A 21,446-nucleotide genomic window follows, 5' to 3' on the forward strand; every position below is an offset into this window, starting at 1 on the left:
AGAATAAGAAGCCTGCATGCCACAACTAAAGATCCTGCCTGCTGCAACTAAGACCCGGCACCGCCAAAATAAATAAGTAAATATTAAATAAATAAATAAACCTCATGCCAACTTGAATTCAGAGAGGTCCAATAGCTTGATTAAAGTCACAGCTAATATATGATAAAGCCAACCCAGTTTCTCAGATCCAGAACCCTCTCCCTTCCGCATGCACCACATGCTGCTGGTGAAAGTTCTCACCACTGGGAAATTTTTATAAGTAACCTAAATCCCTCTTGCTATAATATAAACCAATTTCCTCCCCCCTAGCCCTAGCTTTATTGAGATATAATGGACAAATAACATTAAGTTTAAGGTGTACAACATGTTGGTTTGATACACTTATATATTGCAAACTGATTACTGCCATAGCATTAGCTATTAGCTACCACCTCCACCTCATCACATAATTACCATTTCTTTTATGTAGTGATAATATTTAAGATCTACTGTCTTAACAACTTTCAAATACATAATACATTATTATTAGCTGTAATCACCATGCTGTACATTAGATCCCCAGAACTTGTTACTCTTATAACTGGAAGTTTGTACCCTTTGACCATTATCTCCCCATTTCCCCCACACCCAGCCCTAGGAAACCACCTCTCTATTCTGTTTCTCTGATGAACTGATTTCTTTTTATTCTAACCTCAACGAACTTATAAAAAGTGATACTCAATCACCCCTAAATCAAAAGATAATATTCCCTGATACCTGATTATTATACTGCATGACAGCCTCATACAGTATTAAAGTCACAGAGACAAGGCTTAAATCACGTGATCACAGGTCTCATTTTAAAGCAGTGTGTGTGCGCGCACATGTGTCTGCGCGCGCACGCGTGTGTGTGTGTCTGACATGATAGCCCTTTGCTTCTTCTTTCTTCTACTTCTATCCAACATGCTGAAACAGCACATGTGTCTGCGCGCGCGCGCGTGTGTGTGTCTGACATGATAGCCCTTTGCTTCTTCTTTCTTCTACTTCTATCCAACATGCTGAAACATTTTCAACCTAAAATATAAAACTACAGTGATGGATGTAAAATTGCAAATCCAGGTGTTCACAGGTTTCATAAGCTCCTGGAGGAAATATCAAAATACTTTCTATTTCTGTTCTGCTCATGTATCAACCTCACGGCACCTTCTCTCAACCCTGTCTTCAGCGATGTGTCTTTCTTGGGCTGAGCAATGAGGATCAGGTCTGTGGCTCTAAAATGGACTGGGTCTCTGGTCTGACTTAGATGAAGGTGCGGGATTCAGTATTGGAGTCGTGGTCAGGACTCAGGCTAAGTGGTTACAGAGGAAAGGCTGACAGGTAGAAAGAGGCTAAGGCATGTCCTAGAACAGGTAGGCTTGGGAAGCAAGGAGATCCTCAGCCTGAAGGTAGAAGAATAGTCCTGATCTAATAGTTTCAAAAACTGAAATAAATCGGTCCCTTTTTATCAGGAGTCATCCTAAATTGACACCTATAATGTCACCCCTAAAGAAGACCATTTTTGCTCTTGAAGGGCTGGGGTTTTTAGCTGATTGGTTTATGCAGAAAGAGAGATGGCTCTTTTGTGCAGACTTCTTTGACATCTCAGCTATTGTGCCTCCTTTTCGAGTTCGGTTTTTCCTTCCACCTTAACTCGGAGCAAATAGATTACGCAGTGTCCTCGTGCTTCTTTTCATTGTAGTTTCCTCCTCAGGGATTTTGCGTCCCTGGGCTGGAATGGAATTGGGCAGAGCCCCAAGGCTTGTCCTTAACAAGCTTGAATCTTCTCCACAGAGGAAAATATCACCTCCCTTGATGCTCATTTTTTGGGGGGCCTGAATCAACATGTTTTAGGTTGTAACTGGCTTTGTGGGTTGCAGAAATAAGACTTGACCTGTTTTATTGAAAATTAGAATGTTTTTCAGATAATGTCTGATGAAAACATTCAAAATATGCATACTCATGTAGAAATTACTTCAGACCAAATGTTAATTGATGGATTCATTCATTCCATTCAACTAATATTTACTGAATGCCTAATACTAGGCACTGAGACAATAAGAAAGAATAAGAGATTGTCCTTCTCAAAGAGCAAGCCCGTAGCAGCTGTGGAGGCAGTGAATTACCTATAGAAAGTATGATTAGTACTATAGCCATTTTGCTTTGCATTAGAGAGTTTCAGCATAGCTCTGCAGCCAAAGGTCTTTATATCCAATATTGTCCTCTAAATAGGAGTTTAAAAGAATGACCAATCTGATACGTTTGCTAAGTGTAGGTTTGTTCATTTAGGTGGACCATTTCACCGCATGTGATTATTTTGATCTATCACTAAGTGTCCTACATCTCAAAAGAGACTACAATGGGTTGGCCTGTGTTTCCCACACTGGTAGCTTAGAAGTACTACAGATATTGTACATTGTTAAATTTGAAGTGTCAAAGAGAAATTTTTCAGTTTAGAATTTAATCAACCAATCTTTATTTCTGCTGGAAGAGCTAAGTATATATTATACTGTATACTTTTAGATCCCCCCTTTCTGAAAACAAAACTAAACTAAACCCTTCTTTTTATTAATTAGCATGATAATCTTTCCAAAGGTGAACAGGAAATTGTTTTAGATTAGTTCCTATTTAATGTAGTTTGCTGAATGGATATTTATTTTGCAATGTGAGATCTGCCTGGTTCTTATTATCAATAGAAACCCAAGTGAGAATTTAAAGTGTGTGTGTGTGTGTGTGTGTGTGTGTGTGTGTGTGTGAGAGAGAGAGATGGTGATGGTGGAGGCACCCATTACTTTGCAAGACATCAGTATAACTCCTTATTCTTATTCACTATTACTCACTTGGTTCCTCTTACAGTATGAATAGAAGGAAAAAACATTTATAGATCACTTAAAACATTCTACTAGAAGAGAGGGAACAAATATGCCTACTTCAGTCACTAGCTTTGCAGAGGGGAGTGAGCAGAAGATATATTTAATCTTTCATCAAAGACTTTTTTTGAAATTACTAATATATAGTTCCACTCAGAACAGTGCTAAATGAGTTATTAGGACATTTAAACAAGATCATCATTGTTTTTATTAGCAACATTATTCCTTACTCCTTTTGTTAGAAAAACACCCTGCAGTGTGTGCAGATCTGTTTAATGGCAATGCTTTTACATTTTTCCTCAAATGTATTTGACTTATTTTATAAATATTTCAAGTACGTAATTGCTATTTTGCTTAACAAAAATCACAAATGTATTTAGATAATCTAAGGGGTTAGAATCCATTTGCTCCTGTGTCAGGTTTATAGGAGAGGTAAGTATGATTTGTTGACTTTGGGCCTCTCACTGTTGTGGCCTCTCCCGTTGCGGAGCACAGGCTCCGGACGCGCAGGCTCAGCGGCCATGGCTCACGGGCCCAGCCGCTCCGCGGCATGTGGGATCTTCCCGGACTGGGGCACGAACCCGCGTCCCCTGAATCGGCAGGCGGACTCTCAACCACTGCGCCACCGGGGAAGCCCCTGATTGGTTGACTTTATGGACTACGATCCTGAAGGAAGGTCTCTCACCCCCATGACCCTCTGTTGTACATTTTCAGAATGAACACCTAAGGAATGTAGTGAAAACTGTGGCATCAGATAGACTTGGGCTCCAAGCTCAGTTCTTTTACTTAATAATTGGATGACTTTGGGCAAGTTCTTTATCTTTTTTCAGGCTCTGGAATGTTTTGTAGAAATTACTGAATATAATAATACCAAGCTTGCCAGACTAATATGCAGATAAATAGATAGTATTAGGCACCTAACAGAGGGCCAGGCAAATAGTAAATACTCAGTACATGTAAATTGCTTTCCCTGTTGGCTGTTTTTGATTGATAGAAGAGGCTTGCTAAAGAGAGTCTTGAGGTTCTGACCCCAATCAGCAGAGATTCATCTGCCTTTTTAAAATTATTGGGGCTAAGAACCTCTGATTTAACCCAGGACCATCCCTTCCCTTCTGTATGCTGTGCTGAGAAGCGTATCTTTATCCTCATCCATCCTCATCATTGTGGTTCAACAATGATCACAATAGCAAATGTGAAGATATAGTGGTCATCTGGAATGGAGAAAAGTGGAGCAAATGTAGAATCCAGGGCTTGGCTAAGGGTCCTGGGAAGTTTAGATGAGGTGGACCATCTGGGAATCCAGAAAAGCAGATGTCTTTGCAAGGATGTGCCAGTTGGGGATGGAGGGGACAGAGGCAGGGAGGCAAGCAGAGGTATGGTCCTTCTTATTGGGGCAGAGGCAGATATGTGCACCTTCAAAGAATCCATCCCTCAGCCAGTGACTGTTATTTGCTCCTAGAAAATATCTGGGAAATTATCCGTGTTCTTGTCACTTAACCTTGTAGCTCTGTGTCCACACAATGCTCGCTGACACTTTGAAATGAAACTGGTTGCTTCAGTGAATGGCATAGTCAAGTGACTTCCCATACGGACACATCTTTCTTAAGGCCTAGTGCTGGAGAAGACAAGCTGCAGACACGAGCTCATGCGGTTTTCATGTGCTGCTATCCTGCTGCAGGCACAGGAGTAGCCGTGCCTTGAATGCACAGCCTTGAAAATGTGGGATGTACAGTGCTTTCTCTGGTATTGTTGCCCATAGAATGAGTCAATTTACTCTACTTTGTTGTTATTTGTCCCATATACTACTTCCCTGGGCCAATTTTCAATGCACCCTAGAGGTGTGATGGAAACTGAAGCAGCAAGGCCAAATCTCCACTGACCACCAGTCATTCGGAGACCTGGAGAGACCAAAGGCTGACCTGGGGATTTCTACCCACTCTGGACTGAGCTTATAGGATCACCAGACCTTCCTGGGAGTGGAAACCTTTTCTGCACCTCTCACAGAGCCCCGGGCAACATCTTAAACACAAAATTATTGCTCAATAAATACTTTTTGGAATAAAAGTTTCTTTGAGACAGGATCTTTTCATATTTGCCACTTACACTTCTTGTCGGCTATGCTTTTCATTTGTCATCATTGCCAATATCATCCTTGTAATTGTAATCAGTAAGAAATATCTATCAAATACTATGCAAGGTATGTTGGAAAGGAAAATCTAATGCACAATCTAAGCAGAATTTTGGGGGAGCAGGGATTGAGTCTTAACTGACTTTTCATCCCTAGAGCCTAGCACAGTGCCTGTCACAAGTAGAGGCATGGGAGGTTGTTGAATGCTACCTGGAAGAGTGAATGTGTAATGAGAACAGATTGGTGAAAAGGCTGTGATAGCTGAAGAGTAAGCTTTTCCATTCCTATTTTTCTTTCTTTTTATCAAACCACCTCCCACCCCACACCTGAAAGAACTCTGTTTCTGTTTAGTTTGGGAAAGGAGTGCATATTGTATCTCAGTGCTCTTACTTGGATCTGTTAAGGTGAGCGCAGAATGTAGTGCTGCTGTAACGTTAGGATCTTGGCTGCCTTGAAATTTACAGAGAGAAGAATTTTTTCGAATACTAGAAATAGATCGATATCCTGCTCCTGTTCTTTCTCTGTGCCCAGAACACCCACTAAAGTCAGGAGGAGCTGGAGATGTGTGGGGGAACCGTGGAATGGGGGCTTTTGTCTGTTAATTTGAGCTTCATTCTGTCATTTCAATCTGTAAGGTGATTCTGAAAAATGAACGCATTTATAAGGCTATTAATAACCATGTTTCTCCCCTAATCATTATGATTAAGTCGCTGGTACTGCCAGGTGCCTGCAGCTTCCATCACAAAGCCCTGAACAATTTTGCTTTACCATTTGACTTCACTGAGATCCTCTGACTGACTATGCCAGAGGAGCTGCTGCTGATTCTTTTTCCTTCTTCTGTCGGTTGATTTAAATTCATACTGGAAACAGAATAAAGTTTAAAATAATATTCTAAATCATAAAACTCATTCTTCGGTTACGGAACAATAAGTCAGCTTTCCTTTTATTAGACTATTCCCAAAGAACGTTTTATGGTCAAAATGTCACAGCTGGTTTTTTCCACATTTTCTCTTCTTCCAGCCTGAGTGTCTTATGATCCAATCATTCAGTGCAGCCTGCAATTCCTGACACTTTATTCCCCCCATTGTATTTACTGCAACAATATCCCACATCACCACAGATTAACGGCCCCCCACCCCCCCAACAATATTCTGGTGTACACTTGGCAGTACCACAGAGCAGATCAGAGTACAGGCCCTGGAGATAGACTGTCTAGTTTTGAGGCACAGCCCTACCATTTACTAGCTCTGTGACACTGGCAAATGAACAACCTCAGCAAGCCTTTCTTTCTTCGTCTGAAAATTAGAATTATACCTACCTCCTGGGTTGGTGATGAAGATGAAAACTTTCCTGGCACATGAAAAGCACTCATTGGAAGGTGGCTTTATTATTATGTGAAAGAGAAAAGCAGTTCTCAACTTCCAGGGGACAGACACTGAGTCTTGGTGCTTTTCCTGTTGAACATAAACAATTTCACAAAACATCAACAACAGACAAGGCCACTCTGTGACCATGGAAGATTAAGGAAACAAACAAACAAGACCACTGTGTAACCATGTTTGAACACAGACAAAATATGGACATTGTCCAATTCACAAACATGACAAAACATTTCTTTATTCTGGCTAATACGAGTGACTGTGGATTCTTTAGCAATTACAGCCTTGGCCTGGCTCTAGTCTTCCCTCTTTCTAGATAAGATTTATTATGATAGTCATAGAAGTACTCCCACTTTCTGATAGCATCCAATCCAGAGCAAAGCCTGCTTCCTTAATCCCTCCCCCAGATCATCTAACAGAGCCCAAATTCTATAATAAGTCCTTTTTAACCCTTTCTTATGAGATGCCCTGTGGTTCCTCACTGTGTGTGTTTTTCCTTGCTGCAGCATGCCGTAATCCCAACATAATCAATTACAACCGTGTTTCTGGTGGTCTCTGGCTGGAGGGCATTGACATTATTCCTTTTGATAACCAGAAGTCACAGAATTTAAGCACGTACAGCATAAAGCAATGAAAAGGACACTTAGAGACCTTGTACAAGTTATTTAATATCGCTGTTAGTTTTCTCATTTGTTAAAATTTGGGGATTGGGCTCATGAATTCTACAGTCCGTTTCAGCACCAGCTTGCTGTGGGATCTATGTCAGATCCTTACCAGCATTAGGCGTGCCATGGAACAAAAATAATTAACATGGGAATATTCTCAAACTTCCTATCTTTCCTAGGCTACCAAAGAGAATCCTGTAATTACCCACCTAATTTCTCCCCTCCTCCCACCTCTTTATGAAAAAGCTCTGTCTTTAGGGGAGATAAGCTAATATGCTAAGAGTAAAGGGAGGAGAAAATGGAAAGAAAAGCACACAGGCTGGGGATGGAGGAGGAAGTTTTCTGGGGATCACAGAGGGTGGTAGAGAGAATTAAACATCAGAAGGAAGTAGGTGAGAGAAAGCATGGAAAAAAGGAAAGTACAGTGCACATCATATATGTGGATACTCTTTATTGCCTTTAAAAATGAAGCAAGTAAATAATAGGATGGATTATTAAATCATTTGGGTTGTTGGATTGTGCTTTCTGAAGGGAGTGCTCATCAAAAACTTAACCATGTGGGCCTCTGAGTTTTTTGGGATTTCAGTAACACATTTCTTATATAGTCAGAGAACTGACCACCAAAGACGAGGCCTCTTTCTCCTGGAGGGCTTGCCATTTTATAGTTAGTAAAGGAAAGAATAAGCTTTTTTTCCTAAACATTTCCAGCAGGTCCCAGGATTTAGCCACACACCAGCTGCTCCTTTATCTCCAATTGGAAGGACTCGTAGAGGCCCGCTCTTGCGTGGGGGATGGTGAGAATATGCTTAAATGGAGCTGGTCGGGAGGGGCAGAAATCAGTGTCATTGGTCGAAAGTGAGACAGTTAGTTATCTCCCTGGCAAGGGGTTCATGAGGCTTAGTTAATTAGAGCCTTTAATTTGCATGGAAACCCAAAGAAGCTAATCTTTGTCAGATCCAAGTAGTAGGGTAACCAGCCATTCTGGTTTGCCATGAATGTGGAGATGTGGAACTTCCAGTGCTAAAATCAGGACATTCCTTGGCAAACTGTGATCACCCTAGTTAGTATTCCTCTTCCTTCATAGCCTTAACTTTTCTTCCTCTCTTCATTCTGTTGTAGGATGAATGCTTCTTTCTAACATGTTCCTTGTATACCAGATCTCTGCCAAATAATGGAGTCCCAGAACTGGAAGGGATCCTCAGATGTCATGAAGTCATCCTTTGCCTCCCAGCAGATTTCATTCAGATGGTCCGTTCAGTTTGTCTTTTCCCAGTGACAGGCTGCACAGGGCCATCCACAGATAATGAACAATGCTATTCCTATCATTTTATAATCCTTACTATTTGCTATTTGAATTTCTTACATCTTATCCAGTTTTTTGGGGTTTTTTTTTTCCGCTTAAAAGTTATTATGGGATTGCAAGAAAGGTGTGGCTGCCCAGGTTTATGCAGGGGAATTGTGAGGGTGTCCTAGAGTTTAGAACTGCAGAACTCTTATTATTTAGTATCAACCATGATTTGGGGGAAATTACTGCTTTGTATTGGGACATTTAAATAAAAATTTCTAGGAAGAGAGGCCTAAACTGAGAGTTCAGTGTTTAGGGGATTCCTCCAAATTGCTGTTAGAACTAAAAGGAGACTGGCTTGCCTAGTCTTAAATGAGAAAGTTGCTGACATTTCAAATCCTGCTGGTTTTACTTAGATTTGGCTGAATTTCAGTCTTTGGCTGGTTGTTTATATTGGGTTTTCTCTTATATCTTATCAGATATATGTATAAGTCTCAATAACTCAAGTTTCAGGAAGCAGAGTCCATTTTATTTTGTAAATATACTGCCCTTTTCTATCTCATCCAGAGTAGACAACCTGTCTAATCTCAGTTGTTCAAACTGCTCTCAAGTTGCAGTCAGCTTGGGTAAACTTTAGAGAACTGGTTCAAATACTCTATACAGAACTCTATTTGTCAAATTCTAGATCCCAAACTTTGGCTCAGTTTAAGACTTATATATATATATAGTTGTTGTTATTGGTATATACATTATTTTGTCCCAAAGTTATAACCAGTTTGTGTTCACTATAGTAAAATTTGTAAAATATAGAAAAATAATAGGAAAAAGAGAAAAATTACCCTGATTCTACCCAGAGACAATGACTGATTTGGTGGGTATTTCCTTCTATTCTTTCTTTCTTACGAAGCTTTGCTAGTTTCACGTATTACAATATTTCACCCTACTTTTTTTCATGTGAATTATAACATAAGCATTTTTCCATTTTACCATGAACTCTCTTTAATAACATTTTTGATGGTTGCATGACATTCCATGGAGTGCAGTGGCATTTCAGAAAGGACATAACTTGGTGGAGGAGACTGCAACATACACGTAGAGTCAGCTTTGATTACGTTCCCAAATTAGTAAGGCAGGGATGTAAAATCTTATGGATATCAAGTTGTCCTCAGAGGGTGGGAGCAGTTGTAGAATATCTCAGCGTAGCTTTTCTTGCTCTACACTGAACCAGACGAGGCACATGACTTCAGCAGATACTGTCCATAGTAGGTCTCTGGATCTGGAAGGCTTCACAACCCTTTCACCACTCTTTTGTATTCTCGGAAGAATTTACACCAACAAGCTATACACTTTTGTTGAAGATAATTATTATAACACTGAACTTTCCTGGAACCAAGATCAGCAAGCATAAGTGATGCTCCTGCCTTGGAAGATGTGTCAGTTATCAGTTTACTGCCTCACAGTTACAAATTTGCCTTTCATTGCCTGCTCTTAGAGAATGGATATGGGCCCTTTAAGTATTTTTTCTTTGCCAGATGGTGCCATGTTAAGCTTTGTTAGTAGACAGTGCTTGAGAGACATTGCAGGGGGAAAGAATTTTGCTTTCTAGTCTGGCCTCTGCTCCCTAGGCAGGCTCCTGGAGTGCATGTGGCTTTTCCAGCACCTGGCTCTGACCAGCACCTACCACGCATGGTAGCCAGCCATACCCAGTGACCAGCAGGTTACCCTTTCATCTCTTCCTGGGTGGTTTTGTAGTGGAATGCCTCTAGTGAGACATCTCCCTATGAACAGCTTTCCCAATACCCTAGAGAATGGATTACCAGCAAGTTCCAGAGAGCAGGTTTCCAGCATGTTTGGTCAGCATGGCACCATAACTATTTCTCTGCCATTCATTGTGTGTCTGTGCTCTCTCCAGTGAAGTCCGGATTTCAGTCCTGTTTGAGGAGAGGCTGGGGTCATTCCTTGGGTACTGTATCTCATCCCTGGGGGTAGTAGCTGCTCCTTAATTCCATATCCTTTAAAGTTCCCTTTAGTTCTTAGTAGCCAATTCCTTTTTACTCCAATTTCCTGATATAGTTAGTAGTTCTTTATATTAAACATTCCTGTTCAGATCACTGTGTGTCTTCTTTCTCCTTATTAGACCCAGACTGATAAAAGGGAGGAAGCAGAGTGAGAGCCCAGGTGTCTCTGTCTCTACCTTTCTAGAATGATGGAAAGGCCATTTCCCTCATTAGTCTGCTCCTTGACTCTTAGCCTTCCTGAGCCCCAGATTCCTCATCTGTAAAATAGTGTTAATAATAGTACCTGTCTCATGGGGATTTCATGAGGGTTAAAAGAGATAATACATATAAATTATTCAAAACATTGCCTGGCATGTAGTAAGCACTCAATATATGTGATTTGTCATTATAGTTTAATCTGGGTAAATCTGTCATTGAGTTTGACTGGAGGACAGCAAGTACAAACTCAATTACTGACAGGAGCATATACCACAGTTTACTTAACCATTCCCATATGGTAGACCTTTGGTTGTTTTTACTATTTTACTGTAATAAACAATGCTATCATGAACATCTTTGTGTATACAACCCATTTACCCTGGGATTTTCTTTCTTTATGAGGGGCCTGGACCGATAAAGATGTAGAATTAGAAAGTATAGAAATAATCATGTTAAGGATCTCAGTGACTCTGAGCTATCACCAACTTCTCAAGAACCTCTTTCTGAGTCTGCTCCTTAACATGTGACAAAACTAAGATTTTCTTTTTGAGGAAATACCAATATCTAATACACAATAAGTCATCTTATCATAGTTCTTAAAATGTTTTTTGGTTCTAAGTTAGGTACCTTGGAGGTGCCCATTCTCAGTCAATCAAATTAATGAATATTTATTAAAATGCCAAATGGTTTAAAAATTAAACAATTTGGGGATAGAATTTCAGGAATGACTTAATATTATGTGACCCTGGGCCATTTATTTTAACCTTTATGAGTCCTAGAAAAACTTTTTTGGCTTTTCTGAGATACAGTTTCCTCACAAGTAAAACAGAGATAATCTCATATTAATCCATTAATTAATTCAGTTATTCAACAATTATCTATTGAGTTTTTTCTGTGTGCCAGATACTCTACTAGGTCCTTGGGGTGCATCAGTAAAAAATAAATCCCTGCCCGAAAGGACTTTATGATATGGTGGGGATGGTGAGAAGGAGGGGGACAGATAATAAACGATAAACATGATGCTTAAGTAAATTCTACAGCATGTTGAAAGATGGTTAATGCAACAGAAAATATAGAGTTGGAAAATGAAGGAAAAGGAGGATCAAATGTGCTTGGAAGAAATGGCTTTTTTAAACAATAGTTAGGGTGGACCTCATTGAGGTAGCATTAGAGCAAAGCCTTGAATAGATAAGCAGTTAGCCATGCAGCTATATGGGGGAAATTATTCTAGGTAGAGAGGAGAGCAAGAACAAAGGCTGTTAGGTATGAGCATGTCGGGCATGTTTGAGGAACAGCAAGGACACTGTTGCTGAAGCAGAGTGAGCGAGAGGGAAAATGGTAGGAGGTAAAGTCAAAGAAGTAAAGTCCCAGATCATGTTGGACCTTCTAGGCCTTTGTCAGAGCTTTGGTTTTCACTCTGAATGAAATGGAAAGTCACAGAGGGCATTGTGTACAGAATGGACATGATTAGACTTATATTTTCTCAGAATCACTCTGGCTTTTGAGTGAGAATAAACTTTGGGGGTCAAGGGTGCTATTGCAACCCTGTCTCCATCCTTTTCCCTTCCACATGGAGGAGACAGCATGACAGTTGAAAACGTGGGGCAGAGAGGGGGCTTGGAGAACCATGCAGAGTCAGGGCTGGGGTTGGGGAGGTACAGGCTGGTGGGCCAGCGGCTGAGAATATTGCAGAGAGGGGGTGGTGTGTAGGTGGTAGGCAGAAGAGATGGCCGACACGGTGGGGGTGGGTCAATTATATTGAGCAAATTAGTAAGTTAATTGTGCATGTACGTGAATATAATGAGGATAATGGAAGCTGAGTTTCTCACTGCTGGAGAAGGAATTAACAAAAACAGAAAGGGGAAAGGCTAGAAAGAACTCTAAAGTGTTGGTCTCTCTCTCAATATTGATATGTAAGTGTGTGTGTCCATGAATACACGTATACATATCTCCTAGCTCTGTCAACTGAGGGGGCTTAGAAGCAATGGCATCCTAGAAACAATGAATATGACGAGTATCCAGATATTGGTTTCTAAATACCATTCTGCACTAAAAGAAGCTAGGGGTCATTGGAGAAATGGCCAATGGCTGATTCCAAGGTGGGGGCATGGCCTGGAACATCTTCTTATGTTAGAAAATAAGGAAATACTCAGTGAATGATGGGGACATTTCAAAAGGACACAGGGGCTCCCACTGGCCAAATCAGGGACAATCTTAGCATTAAAAAAAGCATAATAATGGATTACAACTCATTGAATAAATCGTGAATCCATGAATCCATATATCTAAATAAATAAAAGGAGAAGCTTGTCTTGCCTGTAGAATGCCAACTAATAAATGTAGCATGAATAATGTAAGCAGAGACTTGCCATTTGGCAGCCTGCACAGATGTGGTTGATTTTGGCTGAAATGGGCAATCAGCTAAGGCTGAAGGGTGAAGATTCACAAGGAACAGGGTATTTTGATATAATATAGGAATAGCTCTCCATAGAATATTAATCAATTACGAAGGAAAAAAATGGTGAATTTAAGTGGAGAAACCTGGCAGATATCAACATGACTATGTGACCAAGGTTAACATCACCCATGTTGTATGGATTGATGTTATGTATCTTTTAACGTGATACACTGAGAAGAGCGTGGCATTGTTTCTGTGGAATTCTTTCTAAGAATGAACTTCCGGAGCCGGATCATGAGGAAACATCAGATGTTCCATGTTGAAGGTTGCTATGGTCTGAATGTTTGTGTTCCTCCAAAATCCACATGCTGGAATATCAATGCCCAATGTGATATTGTTAGGAGGTGGGAACTTTGGGAGGTGCTCATGTCATAAAGGTGAAATCCTCCTGAATGGGATTAGTGCCTTAAAAGAGAGGCTCCAGAGAGATTCCCTAGTCCCCTTGCACCAAATGAGGACACAGTGAGAAGGTGCGAACTATGAACCAGGAGAGGCCCTCACCAAAACATGACCATCCTGGTGCCTTGACCTTGGACTTCCCAGTCTCCAGAACTGTGAGAAATAAATGTTTGCTGTTTTTAAGGTACCCAGTCGGTGGAATTTTGTTATAGCAGCCCGAATGGACTAAGACAGAGGTCATCCTCCAAAATGCAACACATCTTAACAGAGTGTCTAGTACATGAAAAATGGGGAAAGACTGAGGAATTTTTCCAGATCAAAGAATCTAAAGAGTCATAACAGCTAAACACATGTATTCTTTTAAAAAATATATTTATTTATTTAATTTTTTTTGGCTGCCTTGGGTCTTCACTGCTGCTCCTGAGCTATCTCTAGTTGCGGCGAGCGGGGGCTATTCTTCGTTGCGGCGAGCGGGGGCTATTCTTCGTTGCGGCGAGCGGGGGCTATTCTTCGTTGCGGCGAGCGGGGGCTATTCTTCGTTGCGGTGAGTGGGGGCTATTCTTCGTTGCGGTGAGTGGGGGCTATTCTTCGTTGCGGCGAGCGGGGGCTGTTCTTCGTTGCGGTGAGTGGGGGCTATTCTTCGTTGCGGTGCACGGGCTTCTCATTCCGGTGGCTTCTCTTGCTGTGGAGCACGAGCTCTAGGCACATGGGCTTCAGTAGTTGTGGCACGCAGGCTCAGTAGTTGCGGCTCGCAGGCTCTAGAGAGGAGGCTCGGAGGTTGTGGCGCACGGGCTCTAGAGCACAGGCTCAGTAGTTGTGGCGCGTGGGCTTAGTTGCACTATGCATGTGGCATCTTCCCCAGCCAGTGCTCAAACCCATGTCCCCTGCATTGGTGGGCGGGTTCTTAACCACTGTGCCACCAGGGATGTCGCAACATGTATTCTTGAGAGGATCCCACTTTGGATATATTGAGTTTGAGATACTTGTAAGACTTCCTAATGAAGATGTCAAAAAGGCAGTTAGACACAGAATCTGGAGTTCAAGAAGAGATCTAGGCTGGAGATATAAATTTGGGAGTTGGTGGCAAGCATGTAGTATTTAAAATCAGTAGGGGATGAAATCATCAAGGGAGGGAATATAGATTGAGTAGAAAGAGGACATTCTCAGGACTGCTTGGCAGGGATTTTTCAGCCTAGGTAATCTCCCTGAAAAATGGCTCAAAAATTTCCAACTACAATCTGCCTTCAGTATTTGAGAGTTCCACATTCATAGATTCAAATATTTGAAAAAAAATTCTAGAAAGTTCCAAAAAGCAAAACTTGAATTTGCTGCACACTGGCAACTATTTACATAGCATTTACATTGTATTTACAACTATTTACATAGCATTTACATTGGATTAGGTATTATAAGTATTCTAGAGAAAGTATACAGGAGGATGTGCATAGGTTATATGTGTGCCATTGTATATAAGGGACTTGAGCATCTGTGGATTTTGATATCTGGGGGATTGGTTGACTAAGGGACAACTGTATGTAAAAATCCATGCCCCAGATCCCAACATTCTCTGTCCTCAAAGAGCTAACAGTTTGACACATGAAAATAGGATGAATAACATAAAAAACAGTTAATACTATAAGCATTAAGTTTACACTGTATTTACTGTGTGTCAGGCACAATGCTAAGTGTTTATATGGATTATCACATTTAATCTTCACCTTAACCATATAAGGGAGGTAATATCATTCTATTTTTTTCCTATGAGGAAACTGAGTCTTAGAGGATTTAGATAATTTGTTCAGGAACTCACAGCTAATAAAGAGTGAGGCTGAGGTTCACACCCTAGTGCTCTATCTGCATCGCCTTTCATTTTAGTGGCTGTGCTATCCTGCCTAAAGTCCAGGACAGGGGCAAAAAAGCCTATAATGGTGCTCTAGATTCCTCTTGACAGGCTAAAACAGCCAAACCAATACGCACACACACGCGCACACGCACACACACACACACACACAATTTGTAGCTGAAGATTTAAAGGATTGGAGAAAATTTTATTCCCCACAATGACTGCCCCTCACTTCCTGGGGGTGCCACCCTTCAGAGAGGGATCCCAGAAACTCTGGTGTGATGGAGGGTGTGCTACAGGGCAGTAAACCCAAGTTTCCAAGGACCACGGTCCAAGGTCCAACAATAGGCAGTGGAGAGGATATTCTGGCTCCAAAGAGAACCAACTGCTCCTGGATTCTGAAACCAACCCTGTTTTTAAGAATATATCTTTCCTGAAATTTCCTTCTTTTGGCTTGCTGTTATTTGCAACTTTTACAAGCTACTGAACCACATCACTGGTGTGAACAGTTTCAAAGCTTACATATTTCTTCTTGTAATCACTTTAGTCGATCTTGTAACTATAAAGAGTGAGATGGTAAATCCTGAGTTCCCATTCTGAGTCAGAATTTATGACAAGAACAACGTGCTTGTGCCCAAACAGAACCATGCATGTATGGTAATATGGCACTTGAAATTTATGTACTTCCTTTTATCCAAGGAACAGAAAGTGCTTCGATAAAATGCATTAAGAGCCAACTGTCTTCAGCAGGCGATGAGAACAGTTCAAAATAGGACTGCTGAGGGAATCATTTAATTTCTGCAAGGCCAGGGTTCATGCTAAACAAGCATGTTTCCCAATGTTTTATGGAAGTGGTTCCAGGAGACCACCGCCATTTCAACCCCTGCTCAGCAGTGATGAATTTAATTGCATCTTTGCCCACCAGTTGTGTAACTGAAGACATTCCTTCATCACTGCTGTTTGGTGCTGGTTGCCATACAGGACTAGCTCCTGGTATCTGCTGAGGAGATTACTAGCAGAATGGGTCCTAGTCATTCCTTTCTACTGACTAGTTAGTTCTCCTTAGCAAGGGCAACTCTCTAATTTTCTTTGCTGGTTTTAAAAACTAGTCCTGTAACATATATACACTACCCAACGTAGGGTGGATAGCTAGTGGGAAGCAGCCGCATGGCACAGGGAGATCAGCTCGGTGCTTTGTGACCACCTAGAGGGGTGGGATAGGGAGGGTGGGAGGGAGGGAGACGCAAGAGGGAAGAGATATGGGAACATATGTATATGTATAACTGATTCACTTTGTTGTAAAGCAGAAACTAACACACCATTGTAAAACAGTTATACTGCAATAAAGAAGTTAAAAAAAAAAGACTAGTCCTGTAAATAAGGCCACTTTAATTTACAACCCCACTATAAAAAAAAAAAAAAAAAAGGCTTCTATATATTGCATACTTTAAAATGGCCATGGTGCAATAGGTCCTTGTATCCGTTACCTATTGCTGCAGCCTGACAAATGACCCAAAATGGAGTGCCTTAAAACATTCGTTATGTCCCAGTTTCTGTGGATCAGGAGTCCTGGTGTAGCTTGACTGGGTCCTCAGCTTTAGGATCTCTCACAAAGCTGAAGTCAAGGTGTTACCCAGAGCTGTGGTCAAATCAAGGCTTGACGAGGGGAGAATTACTTTCATTCGTGTGGTTTTTGGCAGGATTCAGTTCCTCGTGGGCTGTTGGACTAAGGCCTTAGTTCCTCACAAGCTCTTGGTCGAAGGTTTACCTCAGTCCCTCTACACATGAGCGTCTCACAGGCGAGGGGGTGAGGAGGGTGCCAGCAAGAGAGAGCGCTAGCAAGATGGAAGTCAGCCCTTTGTAACCTAATCACAGAAGTGACATCCCATCACCTCTTATTCTAGTAGTTCTCTTGAGCCGCCAATTCATGCTTAAGGTTGGGGGAGTACACGGGGCATTAAAACCTGGGGGGTGAGGGTCATTGCAAGTCGTCTGAGAAGGCTGAGTACCGCAGTCCTTCACGTACCTCGTCTCGCTTTATCCTCATGATAATTCTCCGGTGCATTGCTGGTCCCCCCGTTTTATAGAAGAGGCATCAAGTTCTCAGTCTCTCCTGCTTGCACCTACTGACATTGAAATTCATCTTTAGTGACTCATAGTGTTTACTCATTTATGTATTTATTTCATGAATATGTAGAATTAAAAGATATCAGGTCTGCTACTGTGCTAGGTGCTGGTAAGTTTGTATTCTTGGTAGAATATAGGTGTGTACAAGCATTCTAATAGTTCTTAAACAACTGTTCCTTAAGGAGAGGAACTGTTCATAGTGTGTATCATAGTGCCTAATATATTGAGTTATAGCAGTAGTGGATATTCATAAGAATTATTAATCTATTAAAAGTTTTTTTCAAATATATAACTTTTCTGGTTGTTGCGTGTCTAGGACCCAGTCACTCCCATTTCAGAGTTGAAACACAGATGAGTAGCGGTTAGGATGTGAACAACACCCCAGAAACTGAAATGGAGAATTTCATTCCAGGGCTTATTTATAGCCAACCTCAAGGTACAGACTACATGGGAAAAACCGGCATGTAACTTGAGTTAGCTCCCCATTAAATGCGTGAGTATCCACCCCAAGGCTCGTCACTGTATCGCTGGTGAGATAAAGTACAGAAATGATTTTATAAATTGAAAAATGCCTGTAAACATAAGAGGTGAATCTTTAAAATTGTTAGTGCTGCTGCTGCCTTAACTCAGGGAGCCTACAATGTGCGAAGCACCGTGTGAATTGCTTCCTACAAGGTTACTCATTTCATCCTCGGCACCACTACTGTGAAAAGCAAAGTCAGAGCTGGTGGTCACTGCTGGTACAAAAGGGGTTCGGCTCTGGGGTGTGTGGGTCTTTGGTGACCCAAGAGGAAGAGCTACAGGTGAAACCCTCCGTATTGACACAGTGAAATCCTAGAGTTTATGGAAGTGGGGTTGGGCCCCATCACCGTGCCCCACACAGAAACAGATCGGTGCAAGCATGCTTTTCCTCTTTAGAAAGATACAATGCCTTCTGAGACAACGGAAGATACTCTGGGATTTGAAAGTCAGTGAGAGGAACTACTGGTGTAGAGTATTCCTTGACTAACAAAAAGGTGGGAGTTCTTCGGGGAGCCATCGTTTGGCAGACTAGATGTAGCCTAGAGACAGTGATATGGTCATCTCCAATCTATGCAGTTACTCTGCGGCTAAAAGGAAAGACAAGCCCAGTTTAATAAAACTCAACAGCAGGCATCTAGAGAATCAGTAAACGTTGGCTGATGCCCACAGGGCAACTTGAAAGCAAAGTTATGCCAACTGGAAGACCTTTTGTAGATAGTTATTTTTGAACAGCAATCTAAGATGTGTAAAGGCAGAAATAGAAATGACTGATGGCAGGAACCCTGACTCGTGCCTTGAAATCATTAGTATGCTGTGGTTGATTTGCAGCTTTTTATGGTGTGGTCAAGAGGTCCCCATGATTCAGTACCTCTTTTTCCTACCACCTGCCTCTCTTAGAAAAAAACAATGCTAAAATATTCTGTAGAACCAGTATTCTGAGTAGCAGCCTCTATAGCAACAGAGCAGGTAGGAGGTAGCTGCTATAGTTTCTTTTACTTTTTTCCTCCAGATATCCAGATTTCTAAGTGTCAAAAAAAACACAAACACCAGAAACCTCATTAGAATTTTGGATTAAAGAAAGCTATCTGTCTTGTCTCATTTTTGATATGCTAGTTGATAATCGGGCTACAGCTGAGTCTAAAAATAACATACAGTACATTAAAATATTATTCTTTGGCTATATTTCCAAAGTGGTATTCTGGGACTTCTGTGCATTAATCCTGTAACAATAACAGGATTTGCGCTCTTAACTCCCCTGGTGTAGCTTTGAAAATCTAGCCTAAAGCAGCTCATGTTGCTGTTTAAATCATCCTCTCACTATCCTTAGGGAAATGTGGAGGTTAAAAAAATGACAACCCAACTGCTCAAATGACCTATACCTGGGAGAATAAGAGAAACAACATATTTCTTCTCAGGAACTGGACTGATATTTCCAAGGTGGACATATGACGTTTCCCACTGGCAAGAGAGACAGTGTGGTCACTGAATAACTGGAATTGAACTGGGGTGCAAGTGTGTGAGCCTGTGTGTGTGTGTGTGTGTGTGTGTGAGCCTGTGTGTGTGTGTGTGTGTGCGCGTGTGTGTGAGCCTGTGTGTGTGTGTGTGTGTAGGGAAGGAAGGGGAAGGAAGCTGTCATTACTGTGTATATTTCTGGTAAACATTCTTTTTTCCCTACAGAAATTTGGGCGTATCCCATAAATTAGGTACCGTTAATCGTGTCAGGTAAAAAAAAAATGCATATTCTAAAATTTGCACACAGCTCTAAATTGAAGCTCTAACTGGCTCTCAATTGAAGTGCCCGGAGTTTTTCAATGATACCATCAATCGCATTTTATTAATTGAGAAAAAGAGCTTTTGTGTAGCCATGGTTGTATTGGCTAGATTTAATCAGTGTAGGTACCACTAATAGGCTGGCACTGCTTTTGGCCTGCAATGCCTTTGAAATTCTAAAATGGAAAAGGAGGCCAACACACTGAGCAATTATTTCAGAACAGATTGCCCGTTAACATTTTATAATATCACTGAAATACATCCTCTCTGGGATGGAGACTTGCTTTGGCTGTGAACATCCAAGAGGTGGCAGCACCCCACGTGCTGTTGGCCGTTGCATCCGTCCAGACAGAGCTCACCGCAGAGGTCTCATGATTGCGTCACCTGAAAGCCAGTTTGCAGGGTTGGGGTGAGGGGAGGATGGAGGGGATATATAGCATTTTGCGTCTCAGTTCTTCCGGAGAGTTTAGGAAACAGCTGCACGGATTGTTTTAAATGGATTTGAAAACGTTTTCCTTTTCTCTCTCTCTCTTTTTTTTTTTTTTTTTTTTTTTTTTTTCTGAAATCTTCGGCCCTATGTGATATCTTTCTATGAAGACCACATGGGTGCACTTAGGGGTTTCCTGGTTTGCTCCCTGAAGGAGGAAGAGGTTCAGTTGTCAGGGATCCCCTGAGACCGCATTTTCAATTGCCTGTACTTGTCTTCATAAACACAGGAAGGTGGGATTAAGACGGATCATCAACAATCATTCTTTGGAGCATGTGTTTGTGCACGGCACTTAACACAGCATTGAGAATGTGACACTGTCCCCGGCTAGAACACTTCTCTTCCTCCCCAACTGTTCCCCCAGCCACCTCCCTCATCTCGTGCTAAAAATACTCCACGGAACAAATAGCTGTGGAGATCGCATGAAAACCTGCACAAATGAGTAACAATGTAGCCTGACATGCTAAGTGTCAAATGCCTGGGATGAAAAGCATCAGGTGACATGGGTAAGAGAGCATCAGGGCTGGTCTAGACTGGCCAAGGTCCAGGTATCTGTAGAACCTGGCCCTTTGCATGTGTGTTAGTTTGAGGGCAAGAGCTGGGGTACACGGGGGGCACTTTGCTGATGGGATTTGTTGACAGGAGACAGGACTCTCATGGGAAACTAATCTTCAGGAGGCCACAGGGAAGATGAAACTGGGGAGTCCAGCACAGCTCAGCCATGGGAGTTCCGATCTCCACTCTTTCTATCATGGGGACTTGGCTTCTGTGTTCACCACAACTGGAGCCACCGACTTGGCCTAGCTTTCAGCTCTGTGCGTCTTTTCAGTAGCTCATTCCTTAGTTTAGTCCCAATTTTGGCACTCTCATACCCTCTATCCCATAGCTTTCCTACATGGCATGTGTTCTCCGTATACATCTTTTCAGCTTCTGTTCCCACTGACAACTCAATGACCATCTTCCCCGTATTTCCCAGTCATTTCCAAAAGGAGAAAGGTAGGGAGGGAGAGAGAAAGAGGGAGAGAGAGAAGGAGGGAGAAAGAGAGTCTCATTGGCTTAATTACCTAATTACATAGTCCCTGTCTGGATTGAGCTTTGGAGGCCTAACCACCTCCCAGCGGATGAGCCAGACTGTGATTGGCAGTCCTTGAGTCACCTTTATTAAAGACTTAAAGACGTGCTCGGGTGCTCCCCAGCCTGGACGGTGGGCACAGGTGTTCCTTTCAGGAGGGCTGTGGATGTGAAAGGCGCTGACTGATATTTTGCCCCTTTCTCCGCACAA

The 21,446-nt window shown here is 41.8% G+C and overlaps 1 long non-coding RNA gene across 2 annotated transcripts in view; it reads left to right on the forward strand.

Moving 5' to 3' along the window:
• Positions 1-21,446, forward strand: part of LOC114486619 (uncharacterized) — an 89,868-nt gene that overhangs the window by 27,203 nt on the left and 41,219 nt on the right. The gene's annotated exons all lie outside the window — the stretch shown is intronic.

This window comes from Physeter macrocephalus, chromosome 7 (assembly GCF_002837175.3).
Source record: "Physeter macrocephalus isolate SW-GA chromosome 7, ASM283717v5, whole genome shotgun sequence".
Lineage (NCBI taxonomy): Eukaryota > Metazoa > Chordata > Mammalia > Artiodactyla > Physeteridae > Physeter > Physeter macrocephalus.